This window comes from Triturus cristatus, chromosome 12 (genome assembly GCF_964204655.1).
Source record: "Triturus cristatus chromosome 12, aTriCri1.1, whole genome shotgun sequence".
Taxonomy (NCBI): domain Eukaryota; kingdom Metazoa; phylum Chordata; class Amphibia; order Caudata; family Salamandridae; genus Triturus; species Triturus cristatus.
Genome location: NC_140595.1, coordinates 711,541,868 through 711,560,343, shown reverse-complemented (window position 1 = coordinate 711,560,343; position 18,476 = coordinate 711,541,868).

Sequence of the window (18,476 nt, the reverse complement as noted above, 5' to 3'; positions counted from 1 at the left end):
CTACCCTTCCTATCCCTCCTATCCCTCCTACCGCCTATCCCTCCCTCCCACCAGGGCTGGAACAGAGTGTTACCTTCCCCTCTATCCTTCCTATCCCTCCGATCCCCCTAACGCCTATCCCTCCCTCCCTCCCACCAGGGCTGGAACAGAGTGTTAACTTCCCCTCTATCCCTCCTATCCCTCCTATCCCTCCTATCCCTCCTATCCCTCCTATCCCTCCTATCCCTCCTATCCCTCCTATCCCTCCTACCGCCTATCCATCCCTCCCTCCCACCAGGGCTGGAACAGAGTGTTACCTTCCCCTCTATCCTTCCTATCCCTCTTATCCCTCCTACCAACTATTCCTCCCTCCCTCCCACAGGGCTGGAACAGAGTGTTACCTTCCCCTCTATCCCTCCTATCCCTCCTACCGCCTATCCCTCCCTCCCTCCTGCCAGGGCTGGAACAGAGTGTTACCTTCCCCTCTATCCTTCCTATCCCTCCTATCCCTCCTATCCCTCCTATCCTTCCTATCCCTCCTATCCCTCCTATCCTTCCTATCCCTCCTATCCCTCCTATCCCTCCTACTGCCTATCCCTCCCTCCCTCCCGCCAGGGCTGGAACAGAGTGTTACCTTCCCCTCTATTATTCCTATCCCTCCTATACGTCCTACCACCTATCCCTCCCTCCCTCCCTCCCACCAGTTCTGGAACAGAGTGTTACCTTCCCCTCTATCCTTCCTATCCCTCCTATCTCTCTTATCGCCTATCCCTCCCTCCCTCCCACCAGGGCTGGAACAAAGTATTACCTTCCCCTCTATCCTTCCTATCCTTCCTATCCCCCCATCCTTTCTACCGCCTATCCCTCCCTCCCTCACTCCCACCAGGGCTGGAACAGAGTGTTACCTTCCCCTCTATCCTTCCTATCCCTCTTATCCCTCCTACCGCCTATCCCTCCCTCCCTCCCACCAGGGCAGGAACAGAGTGTCACCTTCCCCTCCATCCTTCCTATCCCTGCATCCCTCCATCCCTCCTACCGCCTATCCCTCCCTCCCTACCACCAGGGCTGGAACAGAGTGTTACCTTCCCCTCTATCCTTCCTATCCTTCCTATCCCCCATCCCTCCTACCGCCTATCCCTCCCTCCCTCCCACCAGGGCTGGAACAGAGTGTTACCTTCCCCTCTATCCCTCCTATCCCTCCTATCGCTCCTATCCCTCATATCCCTCCTATCCCTCCCATCCCTCCCATCCCTCCTATCGCCTATCCCTCCCTCCCACCAGGGCTGGAACAGAGTATTACCTTCCCCTCTATCCTTCCTATCCCCCAACCCTCCTACTGCCTATCCCTCCCTCCCACCAGGGCTGGAATAGATTGTTACCTTCCACTCTATCCTTCCTATCCCTCCTACCGCCTATCCCTCCCTCCCTCCCTCCCACCAGGGCTGGAACAGAGTGTTACCTTCCCCTCTATCCCTCCTATCGCTCCTATCCCTCATATCCCTCCTATCCCTCATATCCCTCCTATCCCTCCCATCCCTCCTATCCCTCCTATCGCCTATCCCTCCCTCCCTCAAACAAGGGCTGGAACAGAGTGTTACCTTCCTCTCTATCCTTCCTATCCCCCATCCCTCCTACCGCCTATCCCTCCCTCCCTCCCACCAGGGCTGGAACAGAGTGTTACCTTCCCCTCTATTATTCCTATCCCTCCTATACGTCCTACCACCTATCCCTCCCTCCCTCCCTCCCACCAGGGCTGGAACAGTGTTACCTTCCCCTCTATTCTTTCTATCCCTCCTATCCCTTCTACCGCCTATCCCTCCCTCCCACCAGGGCTGGAACAGAGTGTTACCTTCTCCTCTATCCTTCCTATCCCTCCTACCGCCTATCCCTCCCTCCCACCAGGGTTGGAAAAGAGTGTTACCTTCCCCTCTATCCTTCCTATCCCTCCTATCTCTCCTTCTGCCTATCCCTCCCTCCCTCCCACCAGGGCTGGAACAGAGTGTTACCTTCCCCTCTATCCTTCCTATCCCTCCTATCCCTCCTACCACCTATCTCTCCCTCCCTCCCACCAGGGCTGGAACAGAGTGTTACCTTCCCCTCTATCCTTCCTATCCCTCCTACTGCCTATCCCTCCTACTGCCTATCCCTCCCTCCCTCCCACCAGGGCTGGAACAGAGTGTTACCTTCCCCTTTATCCTTCCTATCCCTCCTACCGCCTATCCCTCCCTCACTCCCACCATGGCTGGAACAGAGCATTACCTTACCCTCTATCCTTCCTATCCCTCCTACAGCCTATCCTTCCCTCCCTCCCACCAGGGCTGGAACAGAGTGTTACCTTCCCCTCTATCCTTCCTATCCCCCATTCCTCCGACCGCCTATCGCTCCCTCCCTCCCACCAGGGCTGGAACAGTGTTACCTTTCCCTCTATCCTTCCTATCCTTCCTATCCCCCATCTCTCCTACCGTCTATCCCTCCCTCCCTCCCACCAGGGCTGGAAAAAAGTGTTACCTTCCCCTCTATCCCTCCTATATCTCCAATCTCTCCTACTGCCTATCCCTCCCTCCCAACAGGGCTGGAACAGAGTGTTACCTTACCCTCTATCCTTCCTATCCCCCATCCCTCCTACCGCCTATCCCTCCCTCCCACCAGGGCTGGAACAGAGTGTTACCTTCCCCTCTATCCTTCCTATCCCTCCTATCCCTCCTACTGCCTATCCAACCCTCCCTCCCACTAGGGCTGGAACGGAGTGTTACCTTCCCCTCTATCCTTCGTATCCCTCCTATCCCTCCTATCCCTCCTATCCCTCCTACCGCCTATCCCTCCCTCCCTCCCACCAGGGCTGGAACAGTGTGTTACCTTCCCCTCTATCCTTCCTATTCCCCCCATCCCTCCTACCACCTATCCCTCCCTCCCACCAGGGCTGGAACAGAGTGTTACCTTACCCTCTATCCCTCCCATCCCTGCTATCCCTCCTATCGCCTGTCCCTCCCTCCCTCTAACCAGGGCTGGAACAGAGTGTTACCTTCCCCTCTATCCTTCCTATCCCCCCATCCGTCCTACCGCCTATCCCTCCCTCCCTCCCACCAGGGCTGGAACAGTGTTACCTTCCCCTCTATCCTTCCTATCCCTCCTATCCTCCTACCGCCTATCCCTCCCTCCCTCCCACCAGGGCTAGAACAGAGTGTTACCTTCCTCTCTATCCTTCCTATCCCTCCTATCCCTCCTATCCCTCCTATCCCCCCTACCGCCTATCCCTCCCACCAATGCTGGAACAGAGTGTTACCTTCCCCTCTATCCTTCCTATCCCCCATCCCTCCTACCGCCTATCCCTCCCTCCCTCCCTCCCTCCCACCAGGGCTGGAACAGAGTGTTACCTTCCCCTCTATCCTTCATATCCCTCCTATCACTCCTACCACCTATCCCTCCCTCCCACCAGGCCTGGAACAGAGTGTTACCTTCCCCTCTATCCTTCCTATCCTTCCTATCCCCCATCCCTCCTACCGCCTATCCCTCTCTCCCTCCCACCAGGGCTGGAACAGAGTGTTACCTTCTCCTCTATCCTTCCTATCCCTCTTATCCCTCCTACCGCTTATCCCTCCCTCCCTCCCACCAGGGCTGTAACAGAGTGTTACCTTCCCCTCTATCCTTCCTATCCCCCATCCCTCCTACCGCCTATCCCTCCCTCCCTCCAACCAGTGCTGGAACAGAGTGTTACCTTCCCTTCTATCCTTCCTATCCCTCCTACCGCCTATCCCTTCCTCCCTCCCACCAGGGCTGGAACAGAGTGTTACCTTCCCCTCTATCCTTCCTATCCCCCATCCCTCCTACCGCCTATCCCTCCCACCAGGGCTGGAACAGAGTGTTACCTTCCCCTCTATCCTTCCTATTTCTCCTATCCCTCCTACCGCCTATCCCTCCCTCCCACCAGGGCTGGAACAGAGTGTTACCTTCCCCTCTATCCTTCCTATCCTTCCTATCCCCCATCTCTCCTACTGCCTATCCCTCCCTCCCTCCCACCAGGGCTGGAACAGAGTGTGACCTTCCCCTCTATCCTTCCTATCCCTTCCATCCCTCCTACCGCCTATCCCTCCCTCCCTCCCACCAGGGCTGAAACAGAGTGTTAACTTCCCCTCTATCCTTCCTATCCCCCATCTCTCCTACCGTCTATCCCTCCCTCCCTCCCACCAGGGCTAGAACAGAGTTTTACCTTCCCCTCTCTCCATCCTATCCCTCCTATCCCTCCTACCGCCTATCCCACCCTCCCTCCCACCAGGGCTGGAAAAGAGTGTTAACTTCCCCTCTATCCTTCCTATCCCTCATATCCCTCCTACCGCTTATCCCTCCCTCTCTCCTACCAGGGCTGGAACAGAGTGTCACCTTCCCCTATATCCCTTCTATCCCCCCCATCCCTCCTACTGCCTATCCCTCCCTCCCTCCCACCAGGGCTGGAACAGAGTGTTACCTTCCCCTCTATCCTTCCTATCCTTCCTATCCCCCATCCTTCCTACCGCCTATCCCTCCCTCCTTCCCACCAGGGCTGGAACAGAGTGTTACCCTGCCCTCTAACCTTCCTATCCCTCCTATCCCTCCTATTCCTCCTACTGCCTATCCCTCCCTCCCTCCCACCAGGGTTGGAACAGAGTGTTACCTTCCCCTCTATACCTCCTATCCCTCCTATCCCTCCTATCCCTCCTATCCCTCCTTTCCCTCCCATCCCTCATATCCCTCCTATCGCCTATCCCTCCCTCCCTCCCACCAGGGCTGGAACAGAGTGTTACCTTACCCTCTATCCTTCCTATCCCCCATCCCTCCTACCGCCTATCCTTCCCTCCCTCCCACCAGGACTGGAACAGAGTGTTACCTTCCCCTCTATCCCTCCTATCCCTCCTATCCCTCCTCTTGTTCCTATCGCTCCTATCCCTCATATCCCATTAATCGCCTATCCCTCCCTCCCTCCCTCCCACCAGGGCTGGAACAGAGTGTTACCTTCCTCTCTATCCTTCCTATCCTTCCTATCCCCCATCCCTGCTACCACCTATCCCTCCCTCCCTCCCACCAGGGCTGGAACAGAGTGTTACCTTCGCATCTATCCTTCCTATCCTTCCTATCGCCTATCCCTCCCTCCCACCAGGGCTGGAACAGAGTGTTACCTTCCCCTCTATCTTTCCTATCCCTCCTATCCCTCCTACTGCGTATCCCTCCCTCCCTCCTACCAGGGCTGGAACAGAGTGTTACCTTCCCCTCTAGCCCTCCTATCCCTCCTATCCTTCCTACTGCCTATCCCTCCCTCCGTCCCACCAGGGCTGGAACAGAGTGTTATCTTCTACTCTATCATTCCTATCCCTCCTATCCCTCCTATCCCTCCTACCGCCTATCCCTCACTCCTTCCCACCAGGGCTGGAACAGAGTGTTACCTTCCCCTCTATCCTTCCTATCCCTCCTATCCCTCCTACAGCCTATCCCTCCCTCCCTCCCACCAGGGCTGGAACAGAGTGTTACCTTCCCCTCTATCCTTCCTATCCCTCCTATCCCTCCTACCGCCTATCCCTCCCTCCCTCCCACCAGGGCTGGAACAGAGCATTACCTTCCCCTCTATCCTTCCTATCCCTCCTCCCGCCTATCCCTCCCTCACTCCCACCAGGGCTGGAACAGAGTGTTACCTTCCCCTCTATCCTTCCTATCCCTTCTATCCCTCCTATCCCTCCTACCGCCTATCCCTCCTACCACCTATCCCTCCTACCACCTATCCCTCCCTCCCTCCACCAGGGCTGGAAAAGAGTGTTACCTTCCCCTCTATCCTTCCTATCCCTCCTATCCCTCCTACCACCTATCCCTCCCTCCCTCCCACCAGGGCTGGAACAGAGTGTTACCTTCCCCTCTATCCTTCCTATCCCTGCTATCCCTCCTATCCCTCCTATCGCCTATCCCTCCCTCCCTCCCACCAGGGCTAGAACAGAGTGTTACCTTCCCCTCTATCCTTCCTATCCCTCCTATCTCTCCTATCGCCTATCCCTCCTACCGCCTATCCTTCCCTCCCTCCCACCAGGGCTGGAACAGAGTGTTACCTCCCCCTCTATCCTTCCTATCCCTCCTATCCCTCCTACCGCCTATCCCTCCCTCCCTCCCACCAGGGCTGGAAAAGAGTGTTACCTTCCCCTCTATCCCTCCTATCCCTCCTACCATCTACCCTCCACTGCCTATACCTCCCTCCCTCCCACCAGGGCTGGAACAGAGTGTTACCTTCCCCTCTATCCCTCCTATACCTCCTACCGCCTATCCATCCTATTGCCTATCCCTCCCTCCCTCCCACCAGGGCTGGAACAGAGTGTTACCTTCCCCTCTATCCTTCCTATCCCTCCTACCACCTATCCCTCCCTCCCACCAGGGCTGGAACAGAGTGTTACCTTCCCCTCTATCCTTCCTATACCTCCTATCCCTCCTATCCCTGCTATCCCTCCTATCCCTCCTATCCCTCCTACCGCCTATCCCTCCCTCCCTCCCTCCCACCAGGGCTGGAACAGAGTGTTACCTTCCCCTCTATCCCTCCTATCTCTCATATCACCTATCCCTCCCTCCCTCCTACCAGGGCTGGAACCGAGTGTTACCTTCCCCTCTATCCTTCCTATCCTTCCTATCCCTCCTATCCCTCCTATCTCTCCTATCCCTCCTATCCCTCTGACCACCTATCCCTCCCTCCCTCCCACCAGGGCTGGAACAGAGTGTTACCTTCCCTTCTATCCTTCCTATCCCTCCTATCACTCCTACCACATATCCCTCCCTCCCACCAGGGCTGGAACAGAGTGTTACCTTCCCCTCTGTCCTTCCTCTCCCCCATCCCTCCGACCGCCTATCCCTCCCTCCCACCAGGGCTGGAACAGAGTGTTACCTTACCCTCTATGCTTCCTATCCCTCCTACCGCCTATCCCTCCCTCCCTTCCACCAGGACTGGAACAGATTGTTATCTTCCCCTCTATCCTTCCTATCACTCCTATCCCTCCTACCGCCTATCCCTCCCTCCCACCAGGGCTGGAACAGAGTGTTACCTTCCCCTCTATCCTTCCTATCCCTCCTACCGCCTATCCCTCCCTCACTCCCACCAGGGCTGGAACAGAGTGTTACCTTCCTCTCTATCCTTCCTATCCCTTCTATCCCTCCTATCCCTCCTACCGCCTATCCCTCCTACCACCTATCCCTCCCTCCCTCCACCAGGGCTGGAAAAGAGTGTTACCTTCCCCTCAATCCTTCCTATCCCTCCTATCCCTCCTACCACCTATCCCTCCCTCCCTCCCACCAGGGCTGGAACAGAGTGTTACCTTCCCCTCTATCCTTCCTATCCCTGCTATCCCTCCTATCCCTCCTATCGCCTATCCCTCCCTCCCACCAGGGCTAGAACAGAGTGTTACCTTCCCCTCTATACTTCCTATCCCTCCTATCTCTCCTATCCCTCCTACCACCTATCCCTCCCTCCCACCAGGGCTGGAACAGAGTGTTACCTTCCCCTCTATCCTTCCTATCCCTCCTATCCCTCCTATCCCTCCTATCACTCCGACCAACTATCCCTCCCTCCCTCCCTCCACCAGGGCTGGAACAGAATGTTACCTTCCCCTCTATCCTTCCTATCCCTCCTATCCCTCCTATCGCCTATCCCTCCTACCGCCTATCCTTCCCTCCCTCCCACCAGGGCTGGAACAGAGTGTTACCTTCCCCTCTATCCTTCCTATCCCTCCTACCGCCTATCCCTCCTACCGCCTATCCCTCCTACCACCTATCCCTCCCTCCCTCCCACCAGGGCTGGAAAAGAGTGTTACTTTCCCCTCTATCCCTCCTATCCCTCCTACCACCTATCCCTCCACTGCCCATCCCTCCCTCCCTCCCACCAGGGCTGGAACAGAGTGTTACCTTCCCCTCTATCCCTCCTATACCTCCTACCGCCTATCCCTCCTACTGCCTATCCCTCCCTCCCTCCCACCAGGGCTGGAACAGAGTGTTACCTTCCCCTCTATCCTTCCTATCCCTCCTATCCCTCCTACCACCCATCCCTCCCTCCCTCCCTCCCGCCAGGGCTGGAACAGAGTGTTACCTTCCCCTCTATCCTTCCTATACCTCCTATCCCTGCTATCCCTCCTATCCCTCCTACCGCCTATCCCTCCCTCAGACCAGGGCTGGAACATAGTGTTACCTTCCCCTCTATCCCTCCTATATCTCCAATCTCTCCTACTGCCTATCCCTCCCTCCCACCAGGGCTGGAACAGAGTGTTACCTTCCCCTCTATCCTTCCTATCCCTCCTATCCCTCCTATCTCTCCTACCACCTATCCCTCCCTCCCACCAGGGCTGGAACAGAGTGTTACCTTCCCCTCTATCCTTTCTATCCCTCCTATCCCTCCTATAACCTATCCCTCCCTCCCTCCTACCAGGGCTGGAACGGAGTGTTACCTTCCCCTGTATCCTTCCTATCCCTCCTATCCCTCCTATCCCTCTGACCACCTATCCCTCCCTCCCTCCCAACAGGGCTGGAACAGAGTGTTACCTTCTCTTCTATCCTTCCTATCCCTCCTATCACTCCTACCACCTATCCCTCCCTCCCACCAGGGCTGGAACAGAGTGTTACCTTCCCCTCTATCCTTCCTATCCCTCCTATCCCTCCTACCGCCTATCCCTCCCTCCCTTCCACCAGGACTGGAACAGATTGTTATCTTCCCCTCTATCCTTCCTATCACTCCTATCCCTCCTACCGCCTATCCCTCCCTCCCACCAGGGCTGGAACGGAGTGTTACCTTCCCCTCTATCCTTCCTATCCCCCATCCCTCCTACCGCCTATCCTTCCATCCCTCCCACCAGGGCTGTAACAGAGTGTTACCTTCCACTCTATCCCTCCTACCACCTATCCCTCCCTCCCTCCCACAAGGGCTGGAACAGAGTGTTACCTTCCCCTCTATCCTTCCTATCCCTCCTATCCCTCCTACCGCTTATCCCTCCCTCCCTCTCACCAGGGCTGGAACAGAGTGTTACCGTCCCCTCTATCCTTCCTATCCCCCATCCCTCCTACCGCCTATCCCTCCCTCCCACCGCCTATCCCTCCCTCCCACCGCCTATCCCTCCCTCCCTCCCTCCAACCAGGGCTGGAACAGAGTGTTACCTTCCCCTCTATCCTTCCTATCCCTCCTATCCCTCCTACCGCCTATCCCTCCCTCCCTCCCACCAGGGCTGGAACAGAGTGTTACCTTCCCCTCTATCCTTCCTATCCCTCCTACCGCCTATCCCTCCTACTGCCTATCCCTCCCTCCCTCCCACCAGGGCTGGAACAGTGTTACCTTCTCCTCTATCCTTCCTACCCCTCCTATCCCCCTATCCCTCCTACCGCCTATCCCTCCCTCTCTCCCACCAGGGCTGGAACAGAGTTTTACCTTCCCCTCTATCCTTCCTATCTCTCCTATCCCTCCTACCGCCTATCCCTCCCTCCCTCCACCAGGGCTAGAACAGAGTGTTACCTTCCCCTCTATCCCTCCTATCCCTCCTATCGCTCCTATCCCTCATATCCCTCCTATCCCTCATATCCCTCCTATCGCCTATCCCTCCCTCCCACCAGGGCTGGATTAGAGTGTTACCTTCCTCTCGATCCTTCCTATCCTTCCTATCCCCCATCCCTGCTACCACCTATCCCTCCCTCCCTCCCACCAGGGCTGGAACAGAGTGTTACCTTCGCATCTATCCTTCCTATCCTTCCTATCGCCTATCCCTCCCTCCCTCCCACCAGGGCTGGAACAGAGTGTTACCTTCCCCTCTATCTTTCCTATCCCTCCTATCCCTCCTACCGCCTATCCCTCCCTCCCTCCTACCAGGGCTGGAACAGAGTGTTACCTTCCCCTCTATCCTTCCTATCCCTCCTATCCCTCCTACCGCCTATCCCTCCCTCCCTCCCACCAGGGCTGGAACAGAGTGTTACCTTCCCCTCTATCCTTCCTATCCCTCCTATCCCTCCTACCGCCTATCCCTCCCTCCCTCCCACCAGGGCTGGAACAGAGCATTACCTTCCCCTCTATCCTTCCTATCCCTCCTACCGCCTATCCCTCCCTCACTCCCACCAGGGCTGGAACAGAGTGTTACCTTCTCCTCTATCCTTCCTATCCCTTCTATCCCTCCTATCCCTCCTACTGCCTATCCCTCCTACCACCTATCCCTCCCTCCCTCCACCAGGGCTGGAAAAGAGTGTTACCTTCCCCTCTATCCTTCCTATCCCTCCTATCGCCTATCCCTCCTACCGCCTATCCCTTCCTCCCTCCCACCAGGGCTAGAACAGAGTGTTACCTTCCCCTCTATCCTCCCTATCCCTCCTATCCCTCCTACCGCCTATCCCTCCTACCGCCTATCCTTCCCTCCCTCCCACCAGGGCTGAAACAGAGTGTTACCTTCCCCTCTATCCCTCCTATACCTCCTACCGCCTATCCCTCCTACTGCCAATCCCTCCCTCCCTCCCACCAGGGCTGGAACAGAGTGTTACCTTCCCCTCTATCCTTCCTATCCCTCCTATCCCTCCTACCACCTATCCCTCCCTCCCTCCCACCAGGGCTGGAACAGAGTGTTACCTTCCCCTCTATCCTTCCAATGCCTCCTATCCCTCCTATCCCTCCTACTGCCTATCCCTCCCTCGCTCCCACCAGGGCTGGAACAGAGTGTTACCTTCCCCTCAATCCTTCCTATCCCTCCTATCCCTCCTACCGCCTATCCCTCCCTCCCTCCCACCAGGGCTGGAACAGAGTGTTACCTTCCCCTCTATCCTTCCTATCCCTCCTACCACCTATCCCTCCTACTGCCTATCCCTCCCTCCCTCCCACCAGGGCTGGAACAGAGTGTTACCTTCTCCTCTATCCTTCCTATCCCTCCTATCCCCCTATCCCTCCTACCGCCTATCCCTCCCTCTCTCCCACCAGGGCTGGAACAGAGTGTTACCTTCCCCTCTATCCTTCCTATCTCTCCTATCCCTCCTACCGCCTATCCCTCCCTCCCTCCACCAGGGCTGGAACAGAGTGTTACCTTCTCCTCTATCCTTCCTATCCCTTCTATCCCCCTATCCCTCCTACCGCCTATCCCTCCCTCTCTCCCACCAGGGCTGGAACAGAGTGTTACCTTCCCCTCTATCCTTCCTATCTCTCCTATCCCTCCTACCGCCTATCCCTCCCTCCCTCCACCAGGGCTAGAACAGAGTGCTACCTTCCCCTCTATCCCTCCTATCCCTCCTATCCCTCCTATCGCTCCTATCCCTCATATCCCTCCTATCCCTCCCATCCCTCCTATCGCCTATCCCTCCCTCCCTCCCACCAGGGCTGGAACAGAGTGTTACCTTCCTCTCTATCCTTCCTATCCCTCCTATCTCTCCTATCCCTCCGACCACCTATCCCTCCCTCCCTCCACCAGGGCTAGAACAGAATGTTACCTTCCCCTCTATCCTTCCTATCCCTCCTATCCCTCCTATCCCTCCCTCCCTCCTACCAGGGCTGGAACGGAGTGTTACCTTCCCCTCTATCCTTCCTATCCCCCATCCCTCCTACCGCCTATCCCTCCCTCCCTCCCACCAGGGCTGCAACAGAGTGTTACCTTCCCCTCTATCCTTCCTATCCCTCCTATCCCTCCTACCGCCTATCCCTCCCTCCCTCCCACCAGGGCTGGAACGGAGTTTTACCTTCCCCTCTATCCTTCCTATCCCTCCTATCCCTCCTACTGCCTATCCCTCCCTCCCTCCCACCAGGGCTGGAACAGAGTGTTACCTTCCACTCTATCCCTCCTATCCCTCCTATCCCTCCTATCCCTCCTACCGCCTATCCCTCCCTCCCTCCCACCAGGGCTGGAACAGAGTGTTACCTTCCCCTCAATCCTTTCTATCCCTCCTATCCCTCCTACCACCTATCCCTCCCTCCCTCCCACCAGGGCTGGAACAGAGTGTTACCTTCCCCTCTATCCTTCCTATCCCACCTATCCCTCCTACCGCCTATCCCTCCTACCGCCTATCCCTCCCTCCCTCCACCAGGGCTGGAACAGAGTGTTACCTTCCCCTCTATCCTTCCTATCCCTCCTATCCCCTATCCCTCCCTCCCTCCCACCAGGGCTGGAACAGAGTGTTACCTTCCCCTCTATCCTTCCTATCCCTGCTATCCCTACTATCCCTACTATCCCTCCTATCACCTATCCCTCCCTCCTTCCCACCAGGGCTAGAACAGAGTGTTACCTTCCCCTCTATCCTTCCCATCCCTCCTATCCCTCCTATCTCTCCTATCCCTCCTACCACCTATCCCTCCCTCCCACCAGGGCTGGAACAGAGTGTTACCTTCCCCTCTATCCTTCCTATCCCTCCTATCTCTCCTATCCCTCCGACCACCTATCCCTCCCTCCCTCCACCAGGGCTGGAACAGAATGTTAATTTCCCCTCTATCCCTCCTATCCCTCCTATCGCCTATCCCTACTACCGCCTATCCCTTCCTCCCTCCCACCAGGGCTAGAACAGAGTGTTACCTTCCCCTCTATCCTCCCTATCCATCCTATCCCTCCTACTGCCTATCCCTCCTACCGCCTATCCTTCCCTCCCTCCCACCAGGGCTGGAACAGATTGTTACCTTTCCCTCTATCCTTCCTATCCCTCCTAAACCTCCTACCGCCTATCCCTCCTACCGCCTATCCCTCCCTCCCTCCAAGGCTGGAAAAGAGTGTTACCTTCCCCTCTATCCCTCCTATCCCTCCTACCACCTATCCCTCCACCGCCTATCCCTCCCTCCCTCCCACCAGGGCTGGAACAGAGTGTTACCTTCCCCTCTATCCTTCCTATCTCTCTTATCCATCTTATCCCTCCTATCCCTCCTACCGCCTATCCCTCCCTCCCACCAGGGCTGGAACAGAGTGTTACCTTCCCCTCTATCCTTCCTATCCTTCCTATCCCCCCATCCCTCCTACCGCCTATCCCTCTCTCCCTCCCACCAGGGCTGGAACAGAGTGTTACCTTCCCCTCTATCCTTCCTATCCCTCCTATCCCTCCTACCGCTTATCCCTCCCTCCCACCAGGGCTGGAACAGAGTGTTACCTTCCCCTCTATCCTTCCTATCCCCCATCCCTCCTACCGCCTATCCCTCCCTCCCTCCAACCAGGGCTGGAACAGAGTGTTACCTTCCCCTCTATCCTTCCTATCCCCCCATCCCTCCTACCGCCTATCCCTCCCTCCCTCCCACCAGGGCTGGAACAGAGTGTTACCTACCCCTCTATCCTTCCTATCCCTCCTATCCCTCCTACCGCCTATCCCTCCCTCCCTCCCACCAGGGCTGGAACAGAGTGTTACCTTCCCCTCTATCCTTCCTATCCTTCTGATCCCCCATCTCTCCTACCGCCTATCCCTCCCTCCCACCAGGGCTGGAACAGAGTGTTACCTTCCCCTCTATCCTTCCTATCCCTCCTATCCTCCTACCGCCTATCCCTCCCTCCCACAAGGGCTGGAACAGAGTGTTAACTTCCCCTCTATCCTTCCTATCCCCCATCTCTCCTACCGCCTATCCCTCCCTCCCTCCCACCAGGGCTAGAACAGAGTGTTACCTTCCCCTCTATCCATCCTATCCCTCCTATCCCTCCTACCGCCTATCCCACCCTCCCTCCCACCAGGGCTGGAACAGAGTGTTACCTTCCCCTCTATCCTTCCTATCCTTCATATTCCCCATCCCCCCATCCCTCCTACCGCCTATCCCTCCCTCTCTCCCACCAGGGCTGGAACAGTGTGTTACCTTCCCCTCTATCCTTCCTATCCCTCCTACCGCCTATCCCTCCCTCTCTCCCACCAGGGCTGGAACAGAGTGTCACCTTCCCCCCTATCCTTCCTATCCCCCCATCCCTCCCTCCCTCCCACCAGGGCTGGAACAGAGTGTTACCTTCCCCTCTATCCTTCCTATCCCCCATCCCTCCTACCGCCTATCCCTCCCTCCCTCCCACCAGGGCTGGAACAGAGTGTTACCTTCCCCTCTATCCTTCCTATCCCTCCTATCCCTCCTATCACCTATCCCTCCCTCCCTCCCACCAGGGCTGGAACAGAGTGTTACCTTCCCCTCTATCCTTCCTATCCCACCTATCCCTCCTACCGCCTATCCCTCCTACCGCCTATCCCTCCCTCCCTCCACCAGGGCTGGAACAGAGTGTTACCTTCCCCTCTATCCTTCCTATCCCTCCTATCCCCTATCCCTCCCTCCCTCCCACCAGGGCTGGAACAGAGTGTTACCTTCCCCTCTATCCTTCCTATCCCTGCTATCCCTACTATCCCTCCTATCCCTCCTATCACCTATCCCTCCCTCCTTCCCACCAGGGCTAGAACAGAGTGTTACCTTCCCCTCTATCCTTCCTATCCCTCCTATCTCTCCTATCCCTCCGACCACCTATCCCTCCCTCCCTCCACCAGGGCTGGAACAGAATGTTAATTTCCCCTCTATCCTTCCTATCCTTCCTATCGCCTATCCCTACTACCGCCTATCCCTCCTACTGCCTATCCCTCCCTCCCTCCACCAGGGCTGGAACAGAGTGTTACCTTCCCCTCTATCCTTCCTATCCCACCTATCCCTCCTACTGCCTATCCCTCCTACCGCCTATCCTTCCCTCCCTCCCACCAGGGCTGGAACAGATTGTTACCTTTCCCTCTATCCTTCCTATCCCTCCTAAACCTCCTACCGCCTATCCCTCCTACCGCCTATCCCTCCTACTGCCTATCCCTCCCTCCCTCCCTCCAAGGCTGGAAAAGAGTGTTACCTTCCCCTCTATCCCTCCTATCCCTCCTATCCCTCCTACCACCTATCCCTCCACCGCCTATCCATCCCTCCCTCCCACCAGGGCTGGAACAGAGTGTTACCTTCCCCTCTATCCTTCCTATCTCTCTTATCCATCTTATCCCTCCTACCGCCTATCCCTCCCTCCCACCAGGGCTGGAACAGAGTGTTACCTTCCCCTCTATCCTTCCTATCCCTCTTATCACTCCTGCCACCTATCCCTCCCTCCCACCAGGGCTGGAACAGAGTGTTACCTTCCCCTCTATCCTTCCTATCCTTCCTATCCCCCCATCCCTCCTACCGCCTATCCCTCTCTCCCTCCCACCAGGGCTGGAACAGAGTGTTACCTTCCCCTCTATCCTTCCTATCCCTCCTATCCCTCCTACCGCTTATCCCTCCCTCCCTCCCTCCCACCAGGGCTGGAACAGAGTGTTACCTTCCCCTCTATCCTTCCTATCCCCCATCCCTCCTACCGCCTATCCCTCCCTCCCTCCAACCAGGGCTGGAACAGAGTGTTACCTTCCCCTCTATCCTTCCTATCTCCCCATCCCTCCTACCGCCTATCCCTCCCTCCCTCCCACCAGGGCTGGAACAGAGTGTTACCTACCCCTCTATCCTTCCTATCCCTCCTATCCCTCCTACCGCCTATCCCTCCCTCCCTCCCACCAGGGCTGGAACAGAGTGTTACCTTCCCCTCTATCCTTCCTATCCTTCTGATCCCCCATCTCTCCTACCGCCTATCCCTCCCTCCCTCCCACCAGGGCTGGAACAGAGTGTTACCTTCCCCTCTATCCTTCCTATCCCTCCTATCCTCCGACCGCCTATCCCTCCCTCCCACAAGGGCTGGAACAGAGTGTTAACTTCCCCTCTATCCTTCCTATCCCCCATCTCTCCTACCGCCTATCCCTCCCTCCCTCCCTCCCACCAGGGCTAGAACAGAGTGTTACCTTCCCCTCTATCCATCCTATCCCTCCTATCCCTCCTACCGCCTATCCCACCCTCCCTCCCACCAGGGCTGGAACAGAGTGTTACCTTCCCCTCTATCCTTCCTATCCTTCATATCCCCCATCCCCCCTACCGCCTATCCCTCCCTCTCTCCCACCAGGGCTGGAACAGAGTGTCACCTTCCCCCCTATCCTTCCTATCCCCCCATCCCTCCCTCCCTCCCACCAGGGCTGGAACAGAGTGTTACCTTCCCCTCTATCCTTCCTATCCCCCATCCCTCCTACCGCCTATCCCTCCCTCCCTCCCACCAGGGCTGGAACAGAGTGTTACCTTCCCCTCTATCCTTCCTATCCCTCCTATCGCTCCTATCCTTCATATCCCTCCTATCCCTCCCATCCCTCCTATCGCCTATCCCTCCCTCCCTCCAGGGCTGGAACAGAGTGTTACCTTACCCTCTATCCTTCCTATCCCCCCATCCCTCCTACCGCCTATCCCTCCCTCCCTTCCACCAGGGCTGGAACAGAGTGTTACCTTCCCCTCTATCCTTCCTATCCCTCCTATCGCTCCTATCCTTCATATCCCTCCTATCCCTCCCATCCCTCCTATCCCTCCTATCGCCTAACCCTCCCTCCCTCCCCCCAGGGCTGGAACAGAGTGTTACCTTACCCTCTATCCTTCCTATCCCCCCATCCCTCCTACCGCCTATCCCTCCCTCCCTTCCACCAGGACTGGAACAGAGTGTTACCTTCCACTCTATCCTTCCTATCTCTCCTATCCCTCCTACCGCCTATCCCTCCCTCCACCAGGGCTAGAACAGAGTGTTACCTTCCCCTCTATCCCTCCTATCTCTCCTATCGCTCCTATCCCTCATATCCCTCCTATCCCTCCCATCCCTCCTATCCCTCCTATCGCCTATCCCTCCCTCCCTCCCACCAGGGCTGGAACAGAGTGTTATATTCCTCTCTATCCTTCCTATCCTTCCTATCCCCCATCCCTGCTACCACCTATCCCGCCCTCCCTCCCATCAGGGCTGGAACAGAGTGTTACCTTCGCATCTATCCTTCCTATCCTTCCTATCCCTCCTATCGCCTATCCCTCCCTCCCTCCCTCCCACCAGGGCTGGAACAGAGTGTTACCTTCCCCTCTATCTTTCCTATCCCTCCTATCCCTCCTACCGCCTATCCCTCCCTCCCTCCTACCAGGGCTGGAACAGAGTGTTACCTTCCCCTCTAGCCTCCTATCCCTCCTATCCCTCCTATCCCTCCTATCCCTCCTATCCCTCCTATCCCTCCTATCCCTCCTATCCCTCCTATCCCTCCTACCGCCTATCCCTCCCTCCGTCCCACCAGGGCTGGAACAGAGTGTTACCTTCCCCTCTATCATTCCTATCCCTCCTATCCCTCCTATCCCTCCTATCCCTCCTACCGCCTATCCCTCCCTCCTTCCCACCAGGGCTGGAACAGAGTGTTACCTTCCCCTCTATCCTTCCTATCCCTCCTACCGCCTATCCCTCCCTCCCTCCCACCAGGGCTGGAACAGAGCATTACCTTCCCCTCTATTCTTCCTATCCCTCTTACCGCCTATCCCTCCCTCACTCCCACCAGGGCTGGAACAGACTGTTACCTTCCCCTCTATCCTTCCTATCCCTGCTATTCCTCCTATCCCTCCTATCGCCTATCCCTCCCTCCCTCCACCAGGGCTGGAACAGAATGTTACCTTCCCCTCTATCCTTTCTATCCCGCCTATCCCTCCTGCCGCCTATCCCTTCCTCCCTCCACCAGGGCTAGAACAGAGTGTTACCTTCCCCTCTATCCTCCCTATCCCTCCTATCCCTCCTACCGCCTATCCCTCCTACCGCCTATCCCTCCTACCGCCTATCCTTCCCTCCCTCCCACCAGGGCTGAAACAGAGTGTTACCTTCCCCTCTATCCCTCCTATACCTCCTACCGCCTATCCCTCCTACTGCCAATCCATCCCTCCCTCCCACCAGGGCTGGAACAGAGTGTTACCTTCCCCTCTATCCTTCCTATCCCTCCTATCCCTCCTACCACCTATCCCTCCCTCCCTCCCACCAGGGCTGGAACAGAGTGTTACCTTCCCCTCTATCCTTCCAATGCCTCCTATCCCTCCTATCCCTCCTACTGCCTATCCCTCCCTCCCTCCCACCAGGGCTGGAACAGAGTGTTACCTTCTCCTCTATCCCTCCTATCCCTCCAATTCCTCCTACTGCCTATCCCTCCCTCCCTCCCTCCCACCAGGACTGGAACAGAGTGTTACCTTCCCCTCTATCCTTCCTATCCCTCCTACCGCCTATCCCATCTCTCCTACCGCCTATCCCTCCCTCCCTCCTTCCCACCAGGGCTGGAACAGAGTGTTACCTTCCCCTCTATCCTTCCTATCCCCCCATCCCTCCTACCGCCTATCCCTCCCTCCCTCCCACCAGGGCTAGAACAGAGTGTTACCTTCCCCTCTATCCTTCCTATCCCTCCTATCCCTCCTACCGCCTATCCCTCCCTCCCTCCCACCAGGGCTTTAACAGAGTGTTACCTTCCCCTCTATCCTTCCTATCCCTCCTACCGCCTATCCCTCCCTCCCTTCCACCAGGACTGGAACAGAGTGTTATCTTCCCCTCTATCCTTCCTATCACTCCTATCCCTCCTACCGCCTATCCCTCACTCCCACCAGGGCTGGAACAGAGTGTTACCTTTTCCTCTATCCTTCCTATCCCCATCCCTCCTACCACCTATCCCTCCCTCCCTCCCACCAGGGC